The sequence below is a fragment of the Eschrichtius robustus genome, chromosome 7 (genome assembly GCF_028021215.1).
Source record: "Eschrichtius robustus isolate mEscRob2 chromosome 7, mEscRob2.pri, whole genome shotgun sequence".
In the NCBI taxonomy this organism is placed as follows: domain Eukaryota; kingdom Metazoa; phylum Chordata; class Mammalia; order Artiodactyla; family Eschrichtiidae; genus Eschrichtius; species Eschrichtius robustus.
Genome location: NC_090830.1, coordinates 89,746,595 through 89,767,077, shown reverse-complemented (window position 1 = coordinate 89,767,077; position 20,483 = coordinate 89,746,595). Strand labels below are relative to the sequence as shown.

At 43.8% G+C, this 20,483-nt stretch overlaps 1 long non-coding RNA gene across 1 annotated transcript in view; it reads left to right on the top strand.

Moving 5' to 3' along the window:
- The window catches only part of LOC137767270 (uncharacterized), a 51,587-nt gene that overhangs the window by 13,473 nt on the left and 17,631 nt on the right, over positions 1-20,483 (top strand). Inside the window, exon 2 of the long non-coding RNA XR_011074497.1 lies at positions 19,325-19,458. This is a non-coding gene — a long non-coding RNA (uncharacterized lncRNA). The remainder of the gene's footprint in view (positions 1-19,324; positions 19,459-20,483) is intronic.

Sequence of the window (20,483 nt, the reverse complement as noted above, 5' to 3'; positions counted from 1 at the left end):
TAGGGACACAGGGAAAGGGTGTCATACCGTCCCTGCCCTGGAGGGATTATGCTGTAATCTGGGAAGCTGAACATTTTTCAGTCATGAAGAAGGAAGTTGGTCTTGTGTCTTGTGCATCCAGGAAAGGATCAGTTGTTATGTCTGAGGATGGACCGCCATCCCTCCCCGCACCGTCTAGCATGGATGGGACAGAGGCTTCTTGTTTCCCAACAAGAGCTAAGCCCTCCAGTCATGTTAGTTTCTTCCATATCTTAGACTTCTGAGAAGTCCCGAGTTTCATTCACTCTTTTTCAGAAAAAAAAAAAAAAAGCAAGCTCCTGGTTACACAGGCATAACTACATGTAATTGCCTGAAGAAATATCAATAGAATAGACGTGCATTCTTAAATATGCTACTGTTCTCGAGGCCACCTTTTTGGTTGTGTCCCTTTGGAAATGCAGTCTGGGAAAATGCAGAGGAGAGACCAGTCTGATTTGCGGAATTTTATATGAGTTTATCAAGCTCATAATGCCCAGACACATGCATCTCTTAGAATGAAGCTTCCGTGCTCTGGGTAAGTCCCTCCTCTTACTGTGTGGTGCCAGTCTTTTCAGTTTAATCCTCTTCCAAACTCAGTGACACTCAAGGGTAGGACGGGAGGAAGGATTTCGCACCATCCATCTTGGCTACGAACTTCTGTTTATCCAGGAGCATCACCTCTTGGTGGCTTTCACAGCTCATGTCAGTGAGCTGGGGCTCAGGTTCTGCCCTTCATGCCTAACACCACCTCGAGCAGAGGTTGGCAAACTGTGGCCAAGGAACCCAATCTGGCCTGCCACCGGTCTTTATAAATAAAGCTTTATTGGGACACAGCCACACCCATGAATTGATATATTGCCTACAGCTGCTTTTGTGTTACGAAGGCAGAGTTGAGTAGTAGTAATATACATGGCCCCTGTCTTCCAGGCATATGACACTAGGACTGCCTGGGAGGAAGACTTCAGGTTGTGTGGTCAGAAGGAGAGAGTGTCAAGGAGAAGTGATATTTTTTTAAATAAAAATCAGAAAGTCAGTGTATTAATGGATGTACATGAGAAATGGAAGCATGGGTGGTCTTGGGGCTGTGGTAACCCAAAGCCTCCATCCCCTCCACAAGGACAGTCCTCTCCCCAAAGATAGGAAAGTCCTGGTCATCCAAGATTTCTAAAGCACCTACTATGTGCCTATCACAGGGTTCTGTGCTTTATATGTGTCACCTCCCCCCTGTTGAAAGGGTACCACGAAAACAAGGCAATGGGGGAAGATTAAAGGGGCTAAAAATTCCACCCAGAGGGGCTCTAACTTCACAGAAAATCCCATGTGCTAATAATTAAACCTCTTAAATCACAGCTGAGAATACTTTTGCCACTAATGGAGTACTTATGTGAAAATAACTATAGTACATTGTGTTTATTCTTTTTTTGAATTTTTAAATTTTATGTTTTTATACAGCAGGTTCTTATTAGTCATCCATTTTATACACATCAGTTTATACATGTCAATCCCAATCTCCCATCACACCACCACCACCACCACCCACTGTTGCTTTCCCCCCTTGGTGTCCATACGTTTGTTCTCTATATCTGTGTCTCAATTTCTGCCCTGCAAACTGGTTCATCCGTACCATTTTTCTAGGTTCCACATATATGCGTTAATATGCGATATTTGTTTTTGTCTTTCTGACTTACTTCACTCTGTATGACAGTCTCTAGATTCATTCACGTCTCTACAAATGACTCAATTTTGTTCCTTTCTATGGCTGAGTAATATTCCATTGTATATATGTACCCCATCTTCTTTATCCATTCATCTGTCGATGGGCATTTAGGTTGCTTCCATGACCTGGCTATTGTAAACAGTGCTGCAGTGAACATTAGGGTGCATGTGTCTTTTTGAATTACGGTTTTCTCTGGGTATATGCCTAGTAGTGGGATTGCTGGGTCATATGGTAATTCTAGTTTTAGTTTTTTAAGGAACCTCCATACTGTTCTCCATAGTGGCTGTATCAGTTTACATTCCCACCAACAGTGCAAGAGGGTTCCCTTTTCTCCACACCCTCTCCAGCATTTGTTGTTTGTACATTTGCTGATGATACCCATTCTAACTGGTGTGAGGTGATACCTCATTGTAGTTTTGATTTGCATTTTTCTAATAATTAGTGATGTTGAGCAGCTTTTCATGTGCTTCTTGGCTATCTGTATGTCCTCTTTGGAGAAATGTCTATTTAGGTCTTCTGCCCATTTTTAGACAGGGTTGTTTGTTTTTTTCTTAATATTGAGCTGCATGAGCTGTTTATATATTTTGGAGATTAATCCTTTGCCCGTTGATTCATTTGCAAATATTTTCTCCCATTCTGAGGGTTGTCTTTGCCTCTTGTTTGTAGTTTCCTTTGCTTTGCAAAAGCTTTGAAGTTTCATTAGGTCCCATTTGTTTATTTTTGTTTTTATTTCTATTCCTCTAGGAGGTGGATCACAAAAGATCTTGCTGTGATTTATGTCAAAGAGTGTTCTTCTTATGTTTTCCTCTAAGAGTTTTATAATGTCTGGTCTTACATTTAGGTCTGTAATCCATTTTGAGTTTAATTTTGTGTATGGTGTTAGGGAGTGTTCTAATTTCATTCTTTTACATGTAGCTGTCCAGTTTTCCCAGCACCACTTATTGAAGAGACTGTCTTTCCTCCACTGTATATCCTTGCCTCCTTTGTCATAGATTAGTTGACCGTAGGTGCGTGGGTTTATCTCTGGGCTTTCTATCCTGTTCCATTGATCTATATTTCTGTTTTTATGCCAGTACCATGTTGTCTTGATTACTGTAGCTTTGTAGTATAGTCTGAAGTGAGGGAGTCTGATTCCTCCAGCTCCGTTTTTTTCCCTCAAGACTGCTTTGGCTATTCGGGGTCTTTTTTGTATCCATACAAATTTTAAGATTTTTTGTTCTAGTTCAGTAAAAAATGCCATTGGTAATTTGATAGGGGTTGCATTGAATGTGTAGATTGCTTTGGGTAGTATAGTCATTTTTCACAGTATTGATTCTTCCAATCCAAGAACATGGTATATCTCTCCATCTGTTGGTATCATCTTTAATTTCTTTCATCAGTGTCTTATCGTTTTCTGCATACAGGTCTTTTGTCTCCCTTGGTAGGTTTATTCCTAGGTATTTTATTCTTTTTGTTGCAATGGTAAATGGGAGTGTTTCCTTAATTTCTCTTTCAGATTTATCATCATTAGTGTATAGGAATGCAAGAGATTTCTGTGCATTAATTTTGTATCCTGCAACTTTACCTAATTCATTGATTAGCTCTAGTTTTCTGGTGGCATCTTTAGGATTCTCTACGTATAGTATCATGTCATCTGCAAACAGTGACAGTTTTACTTCTTCTTTTCCAGTTTGTATTCCTTTTATTTCTTTTTCTTCTCTGACTGCCATGGCTAGGACTTTCAAAACTATGTTGAATAATAGTGGTGAGAGTGGACCTCCTTGTCTTCTTCCTGATCTTAGAGGAAATGCTTTCAGTTTTTCACCATTGAGAATGATGTTTGCTGTGGGTTTGTCATATATGGCCTTTATTATGTTGAGGTAGGTTCCTCTATGCCCTCTTTCTGGAGAGTTTTTATCATAAATGGGTGTTGAATTTTGTCAAAAGCTTTTTCTGCATCTATTGAGATGATCATATGGTTTTTATTCTTCAGTTTGTTAATATGGTATATCACATTGATTGATATGCGTATATTGAAGAATCCTTGCATCCCTGGGATAAATCCCAATTGGTCATGGTGTATGATCCTTTTAATGTGCTGTTGGATTCTGTTTGCTAGTATTTTGTTGAGGATTTTTGCATCTATATTCATCAGTGATATTGGTCTGTAATTTTCTTTTTTTGTAGTGTCTTTGTCTGGTTTTGGTATCAGGGTGATGGTGGCCTCATAGAATGAGTTTGGGAGTGTTCCTTCCTCTGCAGTTTTTTGGAAGAGTTTGAGAAGGATGGGTGTTAGCTCTTCTCTAATTGTTTGATAGAATTCACCTGTGAAGCCATCTGGTCCTGGACTTCTGTTTGTTGGAAGATTTTAAATCACAGTTTCAATTTCATTACTTGTGATTGGTCTGTTCATATTTTCTATTTCTTCCTGGTTCAGTCTTGGAAGGTTATACCTTTCTAAGAATTTGTCCATTTCTTCCAGGTTGTCCATTTTATTGGCATAGAGTTGTTTGTAGTAGTCTCTTAGGATGCTTTGTATTTCTGTAGTGTCTGTTATAACGTCTCCTTTTTCATTTCTAATATTATTGATTTGAGTCCTCTCCCTCTTGATGAGTCTGGCTAATGGTTTATCAATTTGGTTTATCTTCACAAAGACCAGCTTTTAGTTTTATTGATCTTTGCTATTGTTTTCTTTGTTTCTATTTCATTTATTTCCGCTCTGATCTTTATGATTACTTTCCTCCTGCTAACTTTGGGTTTTGTTTGTTCTTCTTTCTCTAGTTCCTTTAGGTGCAAGGTTAGATTGTTTATTTGAGATTTTTCTTGTTTCTTGAGGTAGGCTTGTATAGCTATAAACTTCCCTCTTAGAACTGCTTTTGCTGCATCCCATAGGTGTTGGATTGTTGTGTTTTCATTGTCATTTGTCTCTAGGTATCTTTTGATTTCCTCTGATTTCTTGAGTGATCTCTTGGTTATTTAGTAACGTATTGTTTAGCCTCCACGTGCTTGTGTATTTTACGTTTGTTTTCTCTGTAATTGATTTCTAATCTCATAGAGTTGTGGTCAGAAAAGATGCTTGATATGATTTCAATTTTCTTAAATTTACTGAGGTTTGATTTGTGACCCAAGATGTGACCTATCCTGGAGAATGTTCCGTGCGCACTTGAGAAAAAAGTGTAATCTGCTGTTTTTGAATGGAATGTCCTATAAATATCAATTAAATCTATCTGGTCTATTGTGTCATTTAAAGCTTGTGTTTCCTTATTTATTTTCATTTTGGATGATCTGTCCATTGGTGTAAGTGAGGTGTTAAAGTCCCCCACTATTATTATGTTGCTGTCGATTTCCTCTTTTATAGCTGTTAGCAGTTGCCTTATGTATTGAGGTGCTCCTATGTTGGGTGCATATGTATTTATAATTGTTATATCTTCTTCTTGGATTGATCCCTTGATCATTATGTGTAGTGTCCTTCCTTGTCTGTTGTAACGTTCTTTATTTTCAAGTCTATTTTATCTGATATGAGTGTTGCTACTCCAGCTTTCTCTTGATTTCCATTTGCATGGAATATCTTTTTCCATCCCCTCACTTTCAGGCTGAATGTGTCCCTTGGTCTGAAGTGGGTCTCTTATGGACAGCATATATATGGGTCTTGTTTTTGTATCCATTCAGCAAGCCTGTGTCTTTTGGTTGGGGCATTTAATCCATTCACGTTTAAGGTAATTATTGATATGTATGTTCCTATTACCATTTTCTTAATTGTTTTGGGTTTTTGTAGGTCCTTTTCTTCTTTTGTGCTTCCCACTTAGAGAAGTTCCTTTAGCATTTGTTGTAGAGCTGGTTTGGTGGTGCTGAATTCTCTTAGCTTTTGCTTGTCTGTAAAGCTTTTGATTTCTCCATCGAATCTGAATGAGATCCTTGCCGGGTAGAGTAATCTTGGTTGTAGGTTCTTCCCTTTCATCTCTTTAAATATGTCATGCCACTCCCTTCTGGCTTGTAGAGTTTCTGCTGAGAAATCAGCTGTTAACCTTATGGGAGTTCCCTTGTATGTTATTTGTTGCTTTTCCCTGCTGCTTTCATTAATTTTTCTTTGTCTTTAATTTTTGCCAATTTGATTACTATGTGTCTCGCCGTGTTTCTCCTTGGGTTTATCCTGTATGGGACTCTCTGCGCTTCCTGGACTTGGGTGGCTATTTCCTTTCCCATGTTAGGGAAGTTTTCAAGTATAATCTCTTGAAATATTTTCTCTGGTCCTTTCTCTCTCTCTTCTCCTTCCTGGACCCCTATAATGCGAATGTTGTTGCATTTAATGTTGTCCCAGAGGTCTCTTAGGCTGTCTTCATTTCTTTTCATTCTTTTTTCTTTATTCTGTTCTGTGGCAGTGAATTCCACCATTCTGTCTCCCAGGTCACTTATCTGTTCTTCTGCTTCAGTTATTCTACTATTGATTTCCTTCTAGTGTATTTTTCATTTCAGTTATTGTATTGTTCATCTCTGTTGGTTTCTTCTTTAATTCTTCTAGGTCTTTGTTAAACATTTCTTGAAGATCTTTGCCTCCATTCTTTTTCCGAGGTCCTGGATCATCTTTGCTATCATTATTCTGAATTCTTTTTCTGGGAGGTTGCCTATCTCCACTTCATTTAGTTGTTTTTCTGGGGTTTTATCTTGTTCCTTCATCTGGTGCATAGCCCTCTGCCTTTTCATCTTGTCTGTCTTTCTGTGAATGTGGTTTTTGTTCCACAGGCTGCAGGATTGTAGTTCTTCTTGCTTCTGCTGTCTGCTCTCTGGTGGATGAGGCTATCTAAGAGGCTTGTGCAGGTTTCCTGATGGGAGGGACTGGTGGTGGGCAGAGCTGGCTGTTGCTTTGGTGGGCAGAGCTTAGTAAAACTTTAATCCGCTTGTCTGCTGATGGGTGGGGCTGGGTTCCTTCCCGTTGCTTGTTTGGCCTGAGGTGACCCAGCACTGGAGCCTACAGGCTCTTTGGTGGGGCTAATGGTGGACTCTGGAAGGGCTCATGCCAAGGAGTACTTCCCAGAACTTCTGCTGCCAGTGTCCTTGTCCCCACGGTGAGCCACAGCCACCCCCCGCATCTGCAGGAGACCCTCCAACACTAGCAGGTAGGTCTTGTTTAGTCTCCTATGAGGTCACTGCTCCTTCCCCTGGGTCCCAATGCACACACTACTTTGTGTGTGCTCTCCAAGAGTGGCCTCTCTGTTTCCCTCAGTCCTGTTGAAGTCCTGCAATCAAATCCCACTAGCCTTCAAAGTCTGATTCTCTAGGAATTCCTCCTCCCGTTGCCAGACCCAGGTTGGGAAGCCTGATGTGGGGCTCAGAACGTTCACTCCAGTGGGTGGACTTCTGTGGTATAAGTGTTCTCCAGTTTGTGAGTCACCCACCCAGCAGTTACAGGATTTGATTTGATTGTGATTGCACCCCTCCTACCGTCTCATTGTGGCTTCTCCTTTGTCTTTGGATGTGGGGTATCTTTTTTGGTGAGTTCCAGTGTCTTCCAGTCAATGATTGTTCAGCAGTTTGTTGTGATTCCGGTGTTCTTGCAAGTGGGAGTCCATTGTGTTTATCCTTATCACAGCTCTGAGATTTCTACTTTCATGTGAGCTTTTGTACCTAGCTCATGAGTGGGAAGTTTAGGAGCTGAGATTTTAGTTTAGGTCTGTCTGACTCCACCATATAAGACTTAAGTGCCCTCCAGTTTCTCTCTACATATGTCAGGTTCCTTCGCTCAGAGTTGGCCTTTCCTGGATCCCAGGAGCTGCAGAAGCACATGCTTACATGACAAGAGAATAAAGGAAAAGACTGATGGGTCTGGCTTAGGTCACATGCCCACCCCTTGAACCAACCACTGGAACTAGGGGATAATGCTTATGGTTGGCCATCTGGGGTCATTGTTTTAATAGTGTCTCTTTTTTCTGTATTTTATGATGCTTTGACATCTTGGGGCCCTGCATACTGAGGAGGAACTGCTCCTCCCAGGGCTAGCTAATTCCTAGAGATAGCAACCAACTTGCCTGTGAGCCTGCCTTTGACATGCAGACCAACCCATCCAGAGCCTATACCCCCAGCCACCTCCTTTCCTGTACTCACACACACCAAGCCAATACTCCCCCTGCCCTGTATCACCCCAGAGCCAGGTTTCAGACAATTAGAGACCATCCCTATCTCCCAGAGCCTCCTAAGTTACTCAGACTACTCAATCTTTTTTTTAAAAATTTATTATTTATTTTTGGCTGCATTCGGTCTTTGTTGCTACGCACAGCAAGCGGGGGCTACTCCTCATTGCGGTGCGCGGGCTTCTCATCGTGGTGGCTTCTCGTGTTGCGGAGCATGGGCTCTAGGCACGCGGGCTTCAGTAGTTGCAGCATGTGGGCTCAGTAGTTGCGGCTCACGGGCTCTCGAGTACAGGCTCAGTAGTTGTGGTGCACGGGCTTAGTTGCTCCGCGGCATGTGGGATCTTCCCGGACCAGGGATCAAACCCGTGTCCCCTGCATTGGTAGGCGGATTCTTAATGACTGTGCCACCAGGGAAGTCCCAGACTATTCAACCTTAAACGTGCTTAACTGCTTACCTTGCTTCACGCATTCCTTCCCACAAAAACCACAATAAAGACTTTTGCCCGTGCTTTCCCCTCACTCCTCCTGTCTCCTGACTGACCCTAGTGCTTCTCCATGTGACCCCTTTGTGTGGCAGGACATACCTCCTGTCCCTTGGGGAGCTGTGAGTGATAAACTCTTCTTTCAAAGTAGTTGTTTCTTGTCATCTTACCTACCTGTACAGACCAAATCCTAGTACATTCATAATAGTCCTGTGACCATAGAAGCAAGAGAACGGAAGATATAGATGAACCAGTTCAACTGTCCATCTCTGTAAGGTGACTGTGCATAAATCTGTTTTGATCTAAGAGTTCGGCACTCAGAGACCTTGGTTGTTGAACTCATCTTCTTGGTATACAGACAGTAGGAAGGTATCCCAACTATCAGGCAAAGCATCACCATAAGGAAGTCAGGAGCAGGAACTATTCAGAGGGCCCAGTAAGCATCAGCCCTGAGACAAATCTGCTGATAGATGTGTGCCTCCTGGAAGTGGTACCTGGAAACACAACCACAGGGTTTTGTGGGTCAGTCTCTGAGACGCTGCCCTGAGTGTCAGATGGAGTCTGAGAAGTGAGGGTCAAAAATCAGCTAGTGGCTGTCCTGGTAAAAGGATCCAGATTGTGAGCTCCGTGACTGCAAGTACCATGCCTGTTTTTCTCATCCCTGTATCCATAGCATCCAGTGCATGGTAAGGGCTCAATAAATCTTTGTTGAATAAATGAATAGATGAATGTCACCAAGACTCAAGCAGCAGAATCATAATGAAGCAGAAATTGAGACTAGAAATCAGTAAGGCGTGTGAGAACACAGGTGCTGGGAGTTGGTCAGAAAGCAGGGAATGTGCTGACTTCCAGCCTAGAGGTCAAAAGGATGGGCTGTGCAGTCAGACTACCATCACTTGAGCCTCACCCCCACTAGGTAGGTGATCTTAGCCTCAGTTTCCTTATCTATAAAATGGGCATGATAATAATAGCATCACCTTCACAGGCTTGTTCTAAGAATTAAATTAGGTAATGGATGTTAAGTGCCTGGCGTACAGTTAGTGCTCAATAAATGTTAACCCCTGTTGTTTATGGCATGGGAGGAATCTGACTAGCTGGTAGTAAAGACCTTCTCAGGTCATTGTGATCTTGAAGCTGCCCATCTAAATTACTATGGTGTTAAGAACGTTACCAGAACTGGGACTTAGACATGGGCAGAAAGACCGAAGCCAAGTGTGAGACTTTATTCTTTTCAAACCAGTGGTGACCCTTGAAAACATAGTGTTAGTCCCACCCCAGAGGCAGAGGCTGATTAAAATCATGCATAAACCAAAAGAGAGGGTAGCAGGGGATGGATGGTTGCAGCCCTCACAGGCCCATCTGAATTCAGCATTGCTTTCTTTCTCTCCTTTCATGGAACAAAATCAGCTGACCCCTCTTTTTCCCACAGATCTTTCTCTGCTCTTCCCTCTAGGTCAGCACCCAAAGTCTAGGCCTCTGATCTATAACAGCACAGATCATACTGTTTCTAATACAGTTGCCTCTCTTCCTCCTGTGCAGATCCACAAGATGCATTCTTTCTTGGACCACACCATGGGTGGCTGCCAAATCCAGCTTACAGTGAATTGTTTTCATGTTTGTTCTTATTCAGGGAGCGAGGTCGGGGAGTGGTGCTGGGTGTGGGGCATGAGGAGACAAAAGTCTTTAAAGACCCTGGGTCAGCTTTGCTCAAGTCTCACCGCTGAAATATCGTACAGTAACATGTTTTTTAAAATGAATTCATACTTCTGTTTTCCCCAGTGAATATGGTTTTCCACATCATATCAGGAAATTCATGCCATTCAACCTCAGGTGGTTTGGGGAACCAGCCTAGTGCTTTCCGTTCTTTCAGTAACTGCATGAGACATGAGCAGTGGGAGGGTTGCCAGATCCCATCACCTGGTGAGAAGGATGGGAAGGAAGTGAACCGTCCTAGGATGTCCCACTGCACCACTGCAGACATCTTGGTTGTGTTCATGTGGCCAGAACACAAGCATCCATGTCATGCCCAATGGTCAGTGCCAAGAGTAAGCCATCCAGGAAGGCGGGTGGGATCTGAACATGGCGGCGGTGGTAGCTGCTATGGCACTGAAGGGCCAGGGGGCAAGAAATGCCCGTGTCCTCCAGGTTTGAAAACCTTTTCTCAGATTTCCTTCACGTGCCTCACGTGAGCCCTACTGCAGTCCTTCACGTCCTGTGTCTGAGGAGGTAACAGTGAAGCTCACTCTCCTGGCACCAGGGTGATGAGCCCTCAGTGATGTGGAAGTGGCTTTCAAAGGGATTCTGTCAGGAGCCACAGCTAACAAGGCTTCCCAGAACAGGACCCAGGCACTGCAAAGCCACAGCTCCACGGAGTGCAAGGAGGAGCCTAGGCCCCATCCCCTGCGCTGGAATACATTCCCAGAAAGAGCGGCAAGAACCCCATGAAAGCTGTGGGACTAGCCTGGGCCATCAGCTTCCCCTGTGGTATCCTCCTCTTTATCCTCACCAAGTGGGACGTGGACAAGGACCGTTTGAAGCAGATGAAGTCTCGGCAGAACATGTGGTCGTCCAGCAGTCATGAGGAACACTGCAACCCTCCCCTAGACTGTACTGACTGTGCCCTCCAGACTGGCAGGTCCTTTCGGGTTGGTCACAATTCTGCTCCTTGCCTCTGAAGCCCACCAGAGGGCGCATGAAGCCCAGGTTGCTGCCGGCCCCGTCCTTCACTTCCCAAGAAACCAGCCATAGGCAAATAAAGTTATTGAGTGTTTGAATGGAAAAGGGGGGGGGGGTGAAAAAAGAGTAAGCCATCCAAATGGTTCATCAGGCAATGAAAAGGTAAATTCCAAAAGATTAGATAACCAGTCTTTCAAGATGGAGAAATAGAATGAGATGGTGGATTGAGTATCATCTCCTACATGGAATCTGAGCCCATGGGATTTACGCACTCCTAATACGTATTTGGGTGGGTGGACTGGATCTTTCTAAAGTGCCTGGGTAGGTCAAGCTTGTGAGTCCATCTGCCCTGGAGCCGTTTGCTTTCAGTGGCTTCATGTTCAGAATCCTCCTAGGTTTTGACAGACATGACCTCCAGAAAGAGAATACCCAGATGGCAAGAGAGAGATCTGCTAAAACCTATGGAAAGCAACATGGATGTAAACAAGAGGAATGCAATCTGTGCAGCATTTGTTCCTCATCTTACAGAAGTGTACTTGTGAAACTCAGCCCTGCTTATCAGCTTCCTGGACTGGCTCAGTCATGTGAGGAAGGCAAGGAAAATGGGTTTAACTTTTTTGTCTCGGTTTGAGCCCAAGAGAATAGACAGGACCATTGTATTACTGGGACTAGGGATAGTGGTACCCAAAGGACTAGAGGGGGACGGGATAAGGCATCTCCCGAGATAGAGGCAGGTCCTCTACTGTAACCTCAGAGGGGTCTACCTATGTCCTGCCTAAACTCAGGGCATTGTTCATTTGCCCCTGAATACTTAGCAGGAGTTAATTGTAGATTTTGGTCATCTCTTTAAAGTCTAAGGTTCTTTAAAGACACACCCACCCAGCCCTCCCATATATACACTGGCACGTTTAGAAGGTAGCAAACATGTGCATTGTGGGCACACACACACCTAACTCCAGCTGTCCTGGGCAAATGGAGGTGGAGGAGCCAGCAGTGTCACAGAGGAGATAGTGTCCTACAATCTTAGGCAACTATTATAGGTTTTCAAAGGAAAGCTCTATTGATTTGGGTCTGTGTTATAGTCTAGAGATCCCATGCTTTTGAACAACTCTTTATTCAACCTTCATGTTCAAATCCTCCTAGGTTTGGACAGAGAGACTCCAAGGGCTTACTCTGCCCTTGGAGTTGGGCTGCAAAGAATCAGTCCAAGTAAAAACTGGAAGTTTGACCCCACAGGGTTCCCAGCTCCACACCCTGACTCATGGAGGGGAGGGGAGGTCATCTGGACTGCCTGAAACAGGATTGCCCTCCTGGCTTTGTTCTCCCCACCACCTTCCCAGCCCCAGCTTCTCAGCCCTCCAGGGTCCAATGATGGACCTGTAGGAGGTCTGGAGTGAGTCTGGAGCAAGGCATGAGAAGAGGGGGAGCACATACAGATAAATGCCGAGGAGGAGGAGCCAGACCATCAGCAGTGCCTGCAACAAAGCCCTTCCTCCTGGAGGGCTTCAGGCCCAGGTCGCAGGAGACGGTTGCTAGGTGTTCTGTTTTGAGCTTTCTACTAAAGAAAACATACCAGCCACTTCATTGTCATTTCCCTCTAAAATAAAGTCAACTTTCTCATTATTAATTTCTTATTACTCAAGCAGTACCATCTACTGTAAATGATAAGCTGTAATGCAACCTATTAATAACAATTAACATGTCTTATTTAACTTGGCCTCTAAGTATTTATTATCTGCCCAATAATTTTATTGAACCCATCTGGCAAAATGAAGGGAAAGTGGCAGAGGGATGAGAAATGAGAGGAGGGCTTCCTGGCGTGCAGACGGGCAAGAGCAGAGGGAGGGAGGAACGAGGATGCGTTGCAGTCACCCAACCCCTGAGCGCTCCAGAGTCGAAATCTCCCGCTGGCACAGGATGACCTGAGATTTCTGAGCAGGCCCAGGAGCTTCAGCCAGGATGAGCCTCCGTCTCCCTGGAGACAGACCTTCAGGAGCCAGCAGTGGAATATAGTTCTGCACGTTTCCTCACCCTTCTCAGCCCCTCCCCTGTGCCCCAGGAGGCCTTCCTCTTTGGGGTCAGCAGCCAGGGGTCAAACAATTGGAGGAGAATGAAGTTGGGGCGCTTCTTCCCAACTCTCTGCTTGCCAGGCTGCTGTTTGGCAGCGACCACGTTCCTCTACAGAAGGACACAGTTCCCATCGGGTGTCCTGCTCCGCAGACACTACTCTCACTCGGTTCTGCTAACTGCCCCTCTCGACCCTTTCTAGTCAGCCTCCTTTAACCTTTTTTGAATTGTCCTTTTATTAACTTCTCCTCAGTCAACCCTTTTGAGTGGACCATTTGCTTCCTGTCAAGACTGACTAGTACACACTACAAACGAGTGAGGAAAAAGCTTTTGCACCTTCCACAGGTGCCCGGGGCTCCTTGATATTCTTAAGAATATCAAGAGTAGAGCATCTTTCCCTTTGGGTCCCAGGCTGATGTATATAAGGTGTTCAAAATACTTCTGTTGAATGATGATGGACCGAAGCCTAAATCTTCAAAAAGAGATAAGGTTTAGGGAAAAGAAGAACTTGGACTGATAAATGTGATACTAGATTTTTGCTTTAAAAAGCACCCCTATGAACTTAAATATTTATGCATCCATATATTCTAATGAAAAATACGTTTCCTTACTTGGGTTAATGTGACTATACAGGATATATTTAGGGGATTGTTGGGGAAATGATTGGGATTGAGAACTTGAAGGGCTTTGAATTTTGAGATAATTTGGTGGATAAGGGAACATTCAGGGGAGTCTTGGGCAAGACCCTGGAGCAATCAGGCACATGCTTTAGGGAAGTAAATCTGGGGGCATTTGGTGAAAGGCATCGGTGGTGGTGAAAAGACTCTGAAAGAAGAGATTAAAGCCCACTGCAACCATCCTGGTGACAGGTAATGAGAGGTAACATGTAGGGGCAGCAGTAGGAAGGGGCACTGTGGAAAGAGTCAATTAGCCTTGACTTATGATACATGAGGAGACGGAAAGCACGGGAGAATAGTGAGCCCAGGATAACTCAAATCTCTGGTGCCTAAAGACAAAGCATGGCAGTCCTGTTCACAGAAATATGGAAATCAAGAGGAGCTGCCAGACAACAGGATGAACTTCCTACTGGACGTAGCAGAGGTACTTTCAGGTATCTCGGTGGAGATGGCATTTATAAATACGGATCTCAGTTTCAGGAGAGAGGTAGAAGCTGCACATACATGGATCTGGATGAGATGGCCAAAGAGAAAAATACAGAAAGGGGACCTGGTGACAGAAAATTGTAGAAGACCTCCATTGGCAGCAGAGGAAAGAGGGGCAAACAATAAGAGAAGAGATGCCAGAGGAAAAGGTCCTGGAGGAGGCAGTAACTCAGATGATCAGGAGGAAATGTTACAAGGTCAAGGACAATATCCCATATGCTAAAGAGAAGACACAAGATGAAGAATGAAAACCAGTGACTGGGCCGTGTGATGAGTAGGCATAAATCATCTGCAGAAGAGCAACTTCAGCAGAATGAGATGGGAGACCTAGGAGTTGGGGTGTAACAGACGGCGAGGAGGTGAACACAGTGGGCATAACTACTCGTTCAAGAAGGCCAACAGTGAAGGAAAGGCAAGAGGTGGAAAGTAGGTGGCAACCTGAGGATGAGAAGAGGGGGGTTTTAGGCTATCAAATAAGCAGCGAAGACCCTGAGGAGGGAAGGAGATAAAGGATGCTAAAAGGACCCCTGTCAATGATTCTTCCTCTTTTTTGGTCACATGGACCACTTGAAATCTGATACAAGATCTATGTCCCTCACTGGAAAGTGCATACACCCAATTGCGCACACAATTTCGGGAGGTCCAAGGTGCCCCGAGAACAACCTTTGTTCCTCGTGTGAATCCTTGAATCGTAAGCACTCTGGGGCAACATCACGTTGTGGTCTTGGAGGAGCTGGGCAGAGGTGAAGCAGAGACTTCAGGGAGAGAGATGGGGTTCCATGTGTTTGGCACATGGCACAGCAGCTAAAAAGAAAGCCAGATACTGGAATTTCACATACAAAATACACAAGTATAGACAGCATAGACCAGACAGACTTCATAAGGTATTTGGAAAGAAAATGGTAGCAGAATTAAATGTTTCTTTCCAGTTGCAAAAAAATGTTCACTGTAAAATGGATTTTCACAGAGACAGGTTGTAAGCAACATAAATGTCCAACAGTAAGGTAATGGCTACGTAAATTGCAGTGCACTCATTTAAGTGGACTATGATAAAGCCATTTGAAGTGATAATTATAATGATTGGTAATAACATGAGGATGTGTTTATGACATAGTGTTAAGTGGAGAAAAAAAAGAATATAAAGCAGTTACCCTATGATTACAGCTATGTTAAATATTTATATATATTATATATAACTATATTTTATGTATACATTTTTAAAATGTTTTGTTTATATATATGCATACAACTTACCAGGCTAGTAGAATCCTGAGTCATCATTTTTTTCTTATTATATTCAAATGGCCCTTTTTATTATTTGTATTTAAAATTAAAGATGGTATTGCTTTCTTTTGTCTCTGATTTTACTGGCTATAATTTAATAATATAATAAGTTGAATGTGGCTTCTCCCAGATTAACTTTCAAGCCTAAGAAAAGACCACCTGTTAAAGTTCTCTCACATAATCTTTTCTGACCCTAACACATTTCGGACATCCTATGCCCATGCTGTGTCTCAGTTTAAGTTTTAAATCCTGATTTTATATCCCAGATTAAACACTGATGGACTCTGGTGTAGACCTCTGAGAAATAAGGATGAGTCCTGGGTTGAAGAAGAGAATGCTTTGCCCTTCCCAGGAAATGAACCAGGCGACCTCCAGGGTCTTTTCCACCTTGCCTAGGGTCCTATTTCTTTGCCTGCTGTGGAGTTTTGAGGAAACAGGAAAGACCTAGAATTAGACCTATTATTTAAGAAGTGGTCCAGACTAAACAGCATCTCAACCTACAAGGCACGTTGTATAGGTCCAAATTGTATACAAGTCTTTAAAAGCTGTCCTGTAGCAGGTGATATCACAAAGGTTGATGGCAGAGAGATCAGGCAGCTAACCAGAGATGGGTTCACAACAGCTTTCCTCAGAAAACTTCCGGGAGGTTCTCAAATGGCCTGTTTGTCACAGGCAGGGAAGGGATGCGAGGCGTGGGCTCATTTCACGTAAGAAGCTAAAAATGTCCAAGGAAGGATACTCATCGATAGCATCCAGCCTTTTCTGGAAGCAGCTCCCCATACTGGGGATCTGGTGACATGGGGGGAGCAAGCATTTTGCTTTCTTACTTTACAAAGTTTTGCAAAACTGTTCCAAGGCTCTGCTTAATGAAGAGCAAGGCCTCCTGGCCAGAAGGGGAGGCAAAGGAGGCCTGTTCCAGGGCTGCCTGCTGGGCAGATTGGAGCACACACCAGACCACAGGTTTTCCTAAATACTTCGTAGCAGAAGATGAAAACAGTGGCTCTGCAAGCCTACCCCATTCAGGAAGCCAGGAGTCGGAAGCCTCCTCCACAAACTGGCATTTTTCAGTCATTGTTTGCTTTTATTTTCAATTTAATCTCATCTTTCATGGCCTCCCTGTTGCTTTTTAAGATAAACCTAACCTTTTGCTCTATTCGCTTTGCACTAATGCTAACTTAAAGAACACAGAGAATTCTTGGTAGAAGGCCACCTCCTGAAGACAGAGATTTTATCTCCAGCCTCATCTGGGAGACTTCAGAAACCATCACTTGCCAGGAAAAAAAAAAAATCTTTTAGCTGCCATGTACCTGAGGCTGTCCATTTGCTGTCTAGTCAAATGAAAAAATATTTTTATAAGCAATGGGAACTAGAGAAAACAGTGAGTGATAAGGATCATTGGTTTATTTCCTTTTTCATCAGATAATTTTTAAGTTCATACCCTTCGCCAAAGTTATATCAGCGTCTCCTGAGTCGGAATAGGCTCTGTGGTCACAGACCACAGGGGCCATCCCCACAGGAAGAGTGGAAACCCCAGAGGCCTGCCTGCAGAAGAAAAGCACAGCCTCCATCAGGCATGTTTGTATGTCGCTGCGCCACCACCAGGAACAGGCAGCTCAAGTTGTCACACTATGTAATTTCCTCCATCCCCAAGGAGATCTGGCCGCTCCCTTTCCCTACCTGGCATCCAACTTCACAGACAGTCACCAAATCCTATTTATTTTCTGTCCTTAATATCTTCAATCACAATCCTCTTCTCACCATCATCTCTGCCCAGCCCTAGTTTGTTAAGCATAAGGGAATTATTCCAAGCCTGAGGATGAAGAGTTGATAGAAATGAAATGATGTACCAGGACAAGAGTGAAGAAAGGCACCTAGGATGCAAAATTTAAGGAGGCATCACTCTCAGGATTGAGCAAGTGTAGGGTCAGCTCAGATGAGTGCCTTCCTGAGTTTATGCCCTAGTCACCTCTCTTGTCTTACCCTAATCCCAGCCCTATGATTATTTTCTTTAATTTTAGTATAAATTATTGCCAGAATCTATTAACACTCATCCAGATGTTACATCCACTTCTCCCCATACCACAGGTACTCATCCAGGTGATACACCGGGGCTCAGATGCTGCCACTTGGTGCCTGCATGCTTGGAGATCTTGCCCCTGCCTGGGGAGGATAAAATATTCAATTATGTTTCTTGAGCTGCCATTTTTCTTTATGGAAGTTTTTCCCTCTGCTCTTTATATTATCTGATTTCATTCTCTGGTTTTAAATCAAGACACCAGCATATTTTTGTCATCACAGGATACCCTTGACAATCAGGTAATCAACACATAGGACAGGGTGTCAGCTGCAGTATTAAGAAGCACAGGTAGGGGGGGATGCGCCACGATGAGAGCCATCATAAACAGAAGTGAGGGGAGCCACAGGTACTCGTTATTAATAATTAAGTATCAACACCTGCCAATGATTTGCAGTGCTTGCAATGATAATAATAAATCAGAGCAGAATCAAGGTTATTTCCATAATAACATCCTTGCATTCTCTAGAATTCTCTAGAGTTCTCAAATGCTTTCCTCAGTAGGAGAGAAAGAGGTGGCTTTACTTCTAGCCTTCCCAGCACTATTTTTACCTTTTAAACACTATGCACACATGTGTGAGGTGCCATGATCTCTTAAGTGTCTCTCCTTAGGACAAAAAGGCAGAGAATGGTGGGTGTGTATTAGAGCTTGGTAAATCCAGGAGGCCCTGAGATGTTTGCTTTCTCCAAACCACTGTCTCTCAAGTACCTCTCACGTGTTCTCCTTGGAGGAGTTTTCCAGGATTGTCTGCATGTATCCAGACCTCTGTCTGGTTGGGCCCTCATGGGTGGATCCTGGAGTGCTTTACACCTCCTTTTTGTTCACAAAATGCATGTAGGTTCCCCACCCTACTCCCCCCCCCCCGCCCCCGCTACTAGCTTTTCACACAGTTCATGACTAGGGTTTTACTAGGTTAACTTTCATTTAAATGGTGATGATGTTAAAAAATCAGAAGAAATCCTCCTTCCCGTTTGAGCACCCCCCAGGCTTAAGCATTTTGTAGTTGCTGTTAAGTGTTGGATGAGTCAACCATGATTTAGATCATGATGATGTTGGAGGTCAAAAAATTTAAGAAGTTCAAGGATAATGATGACGTGGTGGCAAAACAGAGGTTTCTCTCCACTTGCCACTGACAGTGCCCTAGATTCATGCATCTTCTCTGGTGTGGGCAGGAATTTTCACATGAGTGGAGCCTTACACAGAAGCAGAGCCTTTCTGCTTCTGGCAGAAATTTTATTATAACCACTTCAGCACATCTCTCTGCAGCCGGCCACTCATGAAAGTAACACTGGCTTTGTTATACAGAAAGCATCTTTAACACAGAGTTTAGTTTTAAGGGGGCCTACCTAGGCTTCGGAGATGGAATCGTCCAGCTGGGAGAGCACAGAAGACTTTTCTTAGTGAATTATGATATTCCACCATTGCCCTTGGTGCCTGGTGATGTCGTGGATCAGCGGTGGCTGGGCTTTCTGACCTGTACGTCAATCTCAAGTTCCGTTTTGGACACAGAGAAGAGAGGGCATCGGGGGAGAGGGAGAGTGGAGACTACAGAAATGGCCTCAACCAAATTAATAATTAGTTTTTAAAGCTAATGAGGTTCTTCTCTAACTCTGCTTATCGGCAGGGTGTGTAATATGCTGCTTTTCCCGCCTCAGGCCGTGTCTCTCTCACGGCAGATGTCAATTCTTACAAGATGCGTTCACTTTAAATTCACTCATTTGCCTCTCTTCTCTTCTAGGTAGCTATAGATTCCACTGCGTCCACCGGGGACCCCAGTAACAGCTGTTCCCTGTGCTATATCCAGCCCTGCCAGCCCAGCGAGTACCTGAAGGCCTTGGTGGCCGTGGGGGAGATTTGCCAGGACTATGGCAGGTATGAGACTCCCCATCTTTGTGAAGTCATGCTGAGGCTCATGAGGGGACAGAATAAAGCCTGGCCCCAAATGTGTTATTCTCTCCATACCTAGAGAAACTGAGTCCATGCCAAGGTCACACTGGGCACCAAAAAATCCTTTCTCAGCTTTCTTCTCTTACTTGGCTGGCAGGACCACAGGATAGCGATTTTGGTTTCAGTATGTACCTTGCTACGCAAAGTCTGGTCCGTGGACTGGCAACGTAACATCACCTAGGAACTTAGAACATCAAGCCCCGCTTGAGCATCTGAATCAGCATCTGCATTGTAACGAGATTCCCAGATGATTTGTGTGAACTTTGGAGTTTGAGAAGCACCAGTTTATTAGGTACTTTCTATCTGATCCTCACATTAACCCTTCTGTAGTCGGTGTTGTTTAACAGACGAGGAAAACTGTGCAGGGAGCTGAAGTGAGCTGTGCCCTGTCCCACAGCCAGGGGCAGGATTTAAACCCAGAGCCAGCTCACTGCACAGCGTAAGCTCGTAATCATGGGGTTTCACTGACCTCAAAAGCTATTGGTAACTTCAGCAGAGGGTCTGTGTCTGCCCGTGTGCATGTGAGTGTGTGCCCACGCCAGTGTGTGTGTGTGTGTAGAAGACACGATTTTGAGATCAGATCAGTATTTATTTTTACTGGGTGGTAAATATTGACCTTTCCCACCAAGAGAATTCTCTATAATAAATGATTTACATAAATCACCTTAAACTGAATTTATTCTGCCTTTCCAGTATTTCCAGATTGAGGTGAAGTTGTTGACATGTTTGATCAAGAAGGCTCTTTGAGGTAGAACTAGTGTAAGTATATATATGGGTAAATCTCAGTTGACTGCCCGGTGTGATAATAAAACAGGGCTAGTTAGTCATGAGCAGCAATTAATTGGCCTGTTAAACCAGGAAAATGAAGAAAGTGACCCTGTCCTCCAGTTTCAGATTTCATGGAATGGCCTGATTTCTGTTCTTCCTAGTCTCACAACTGGTGATAACTG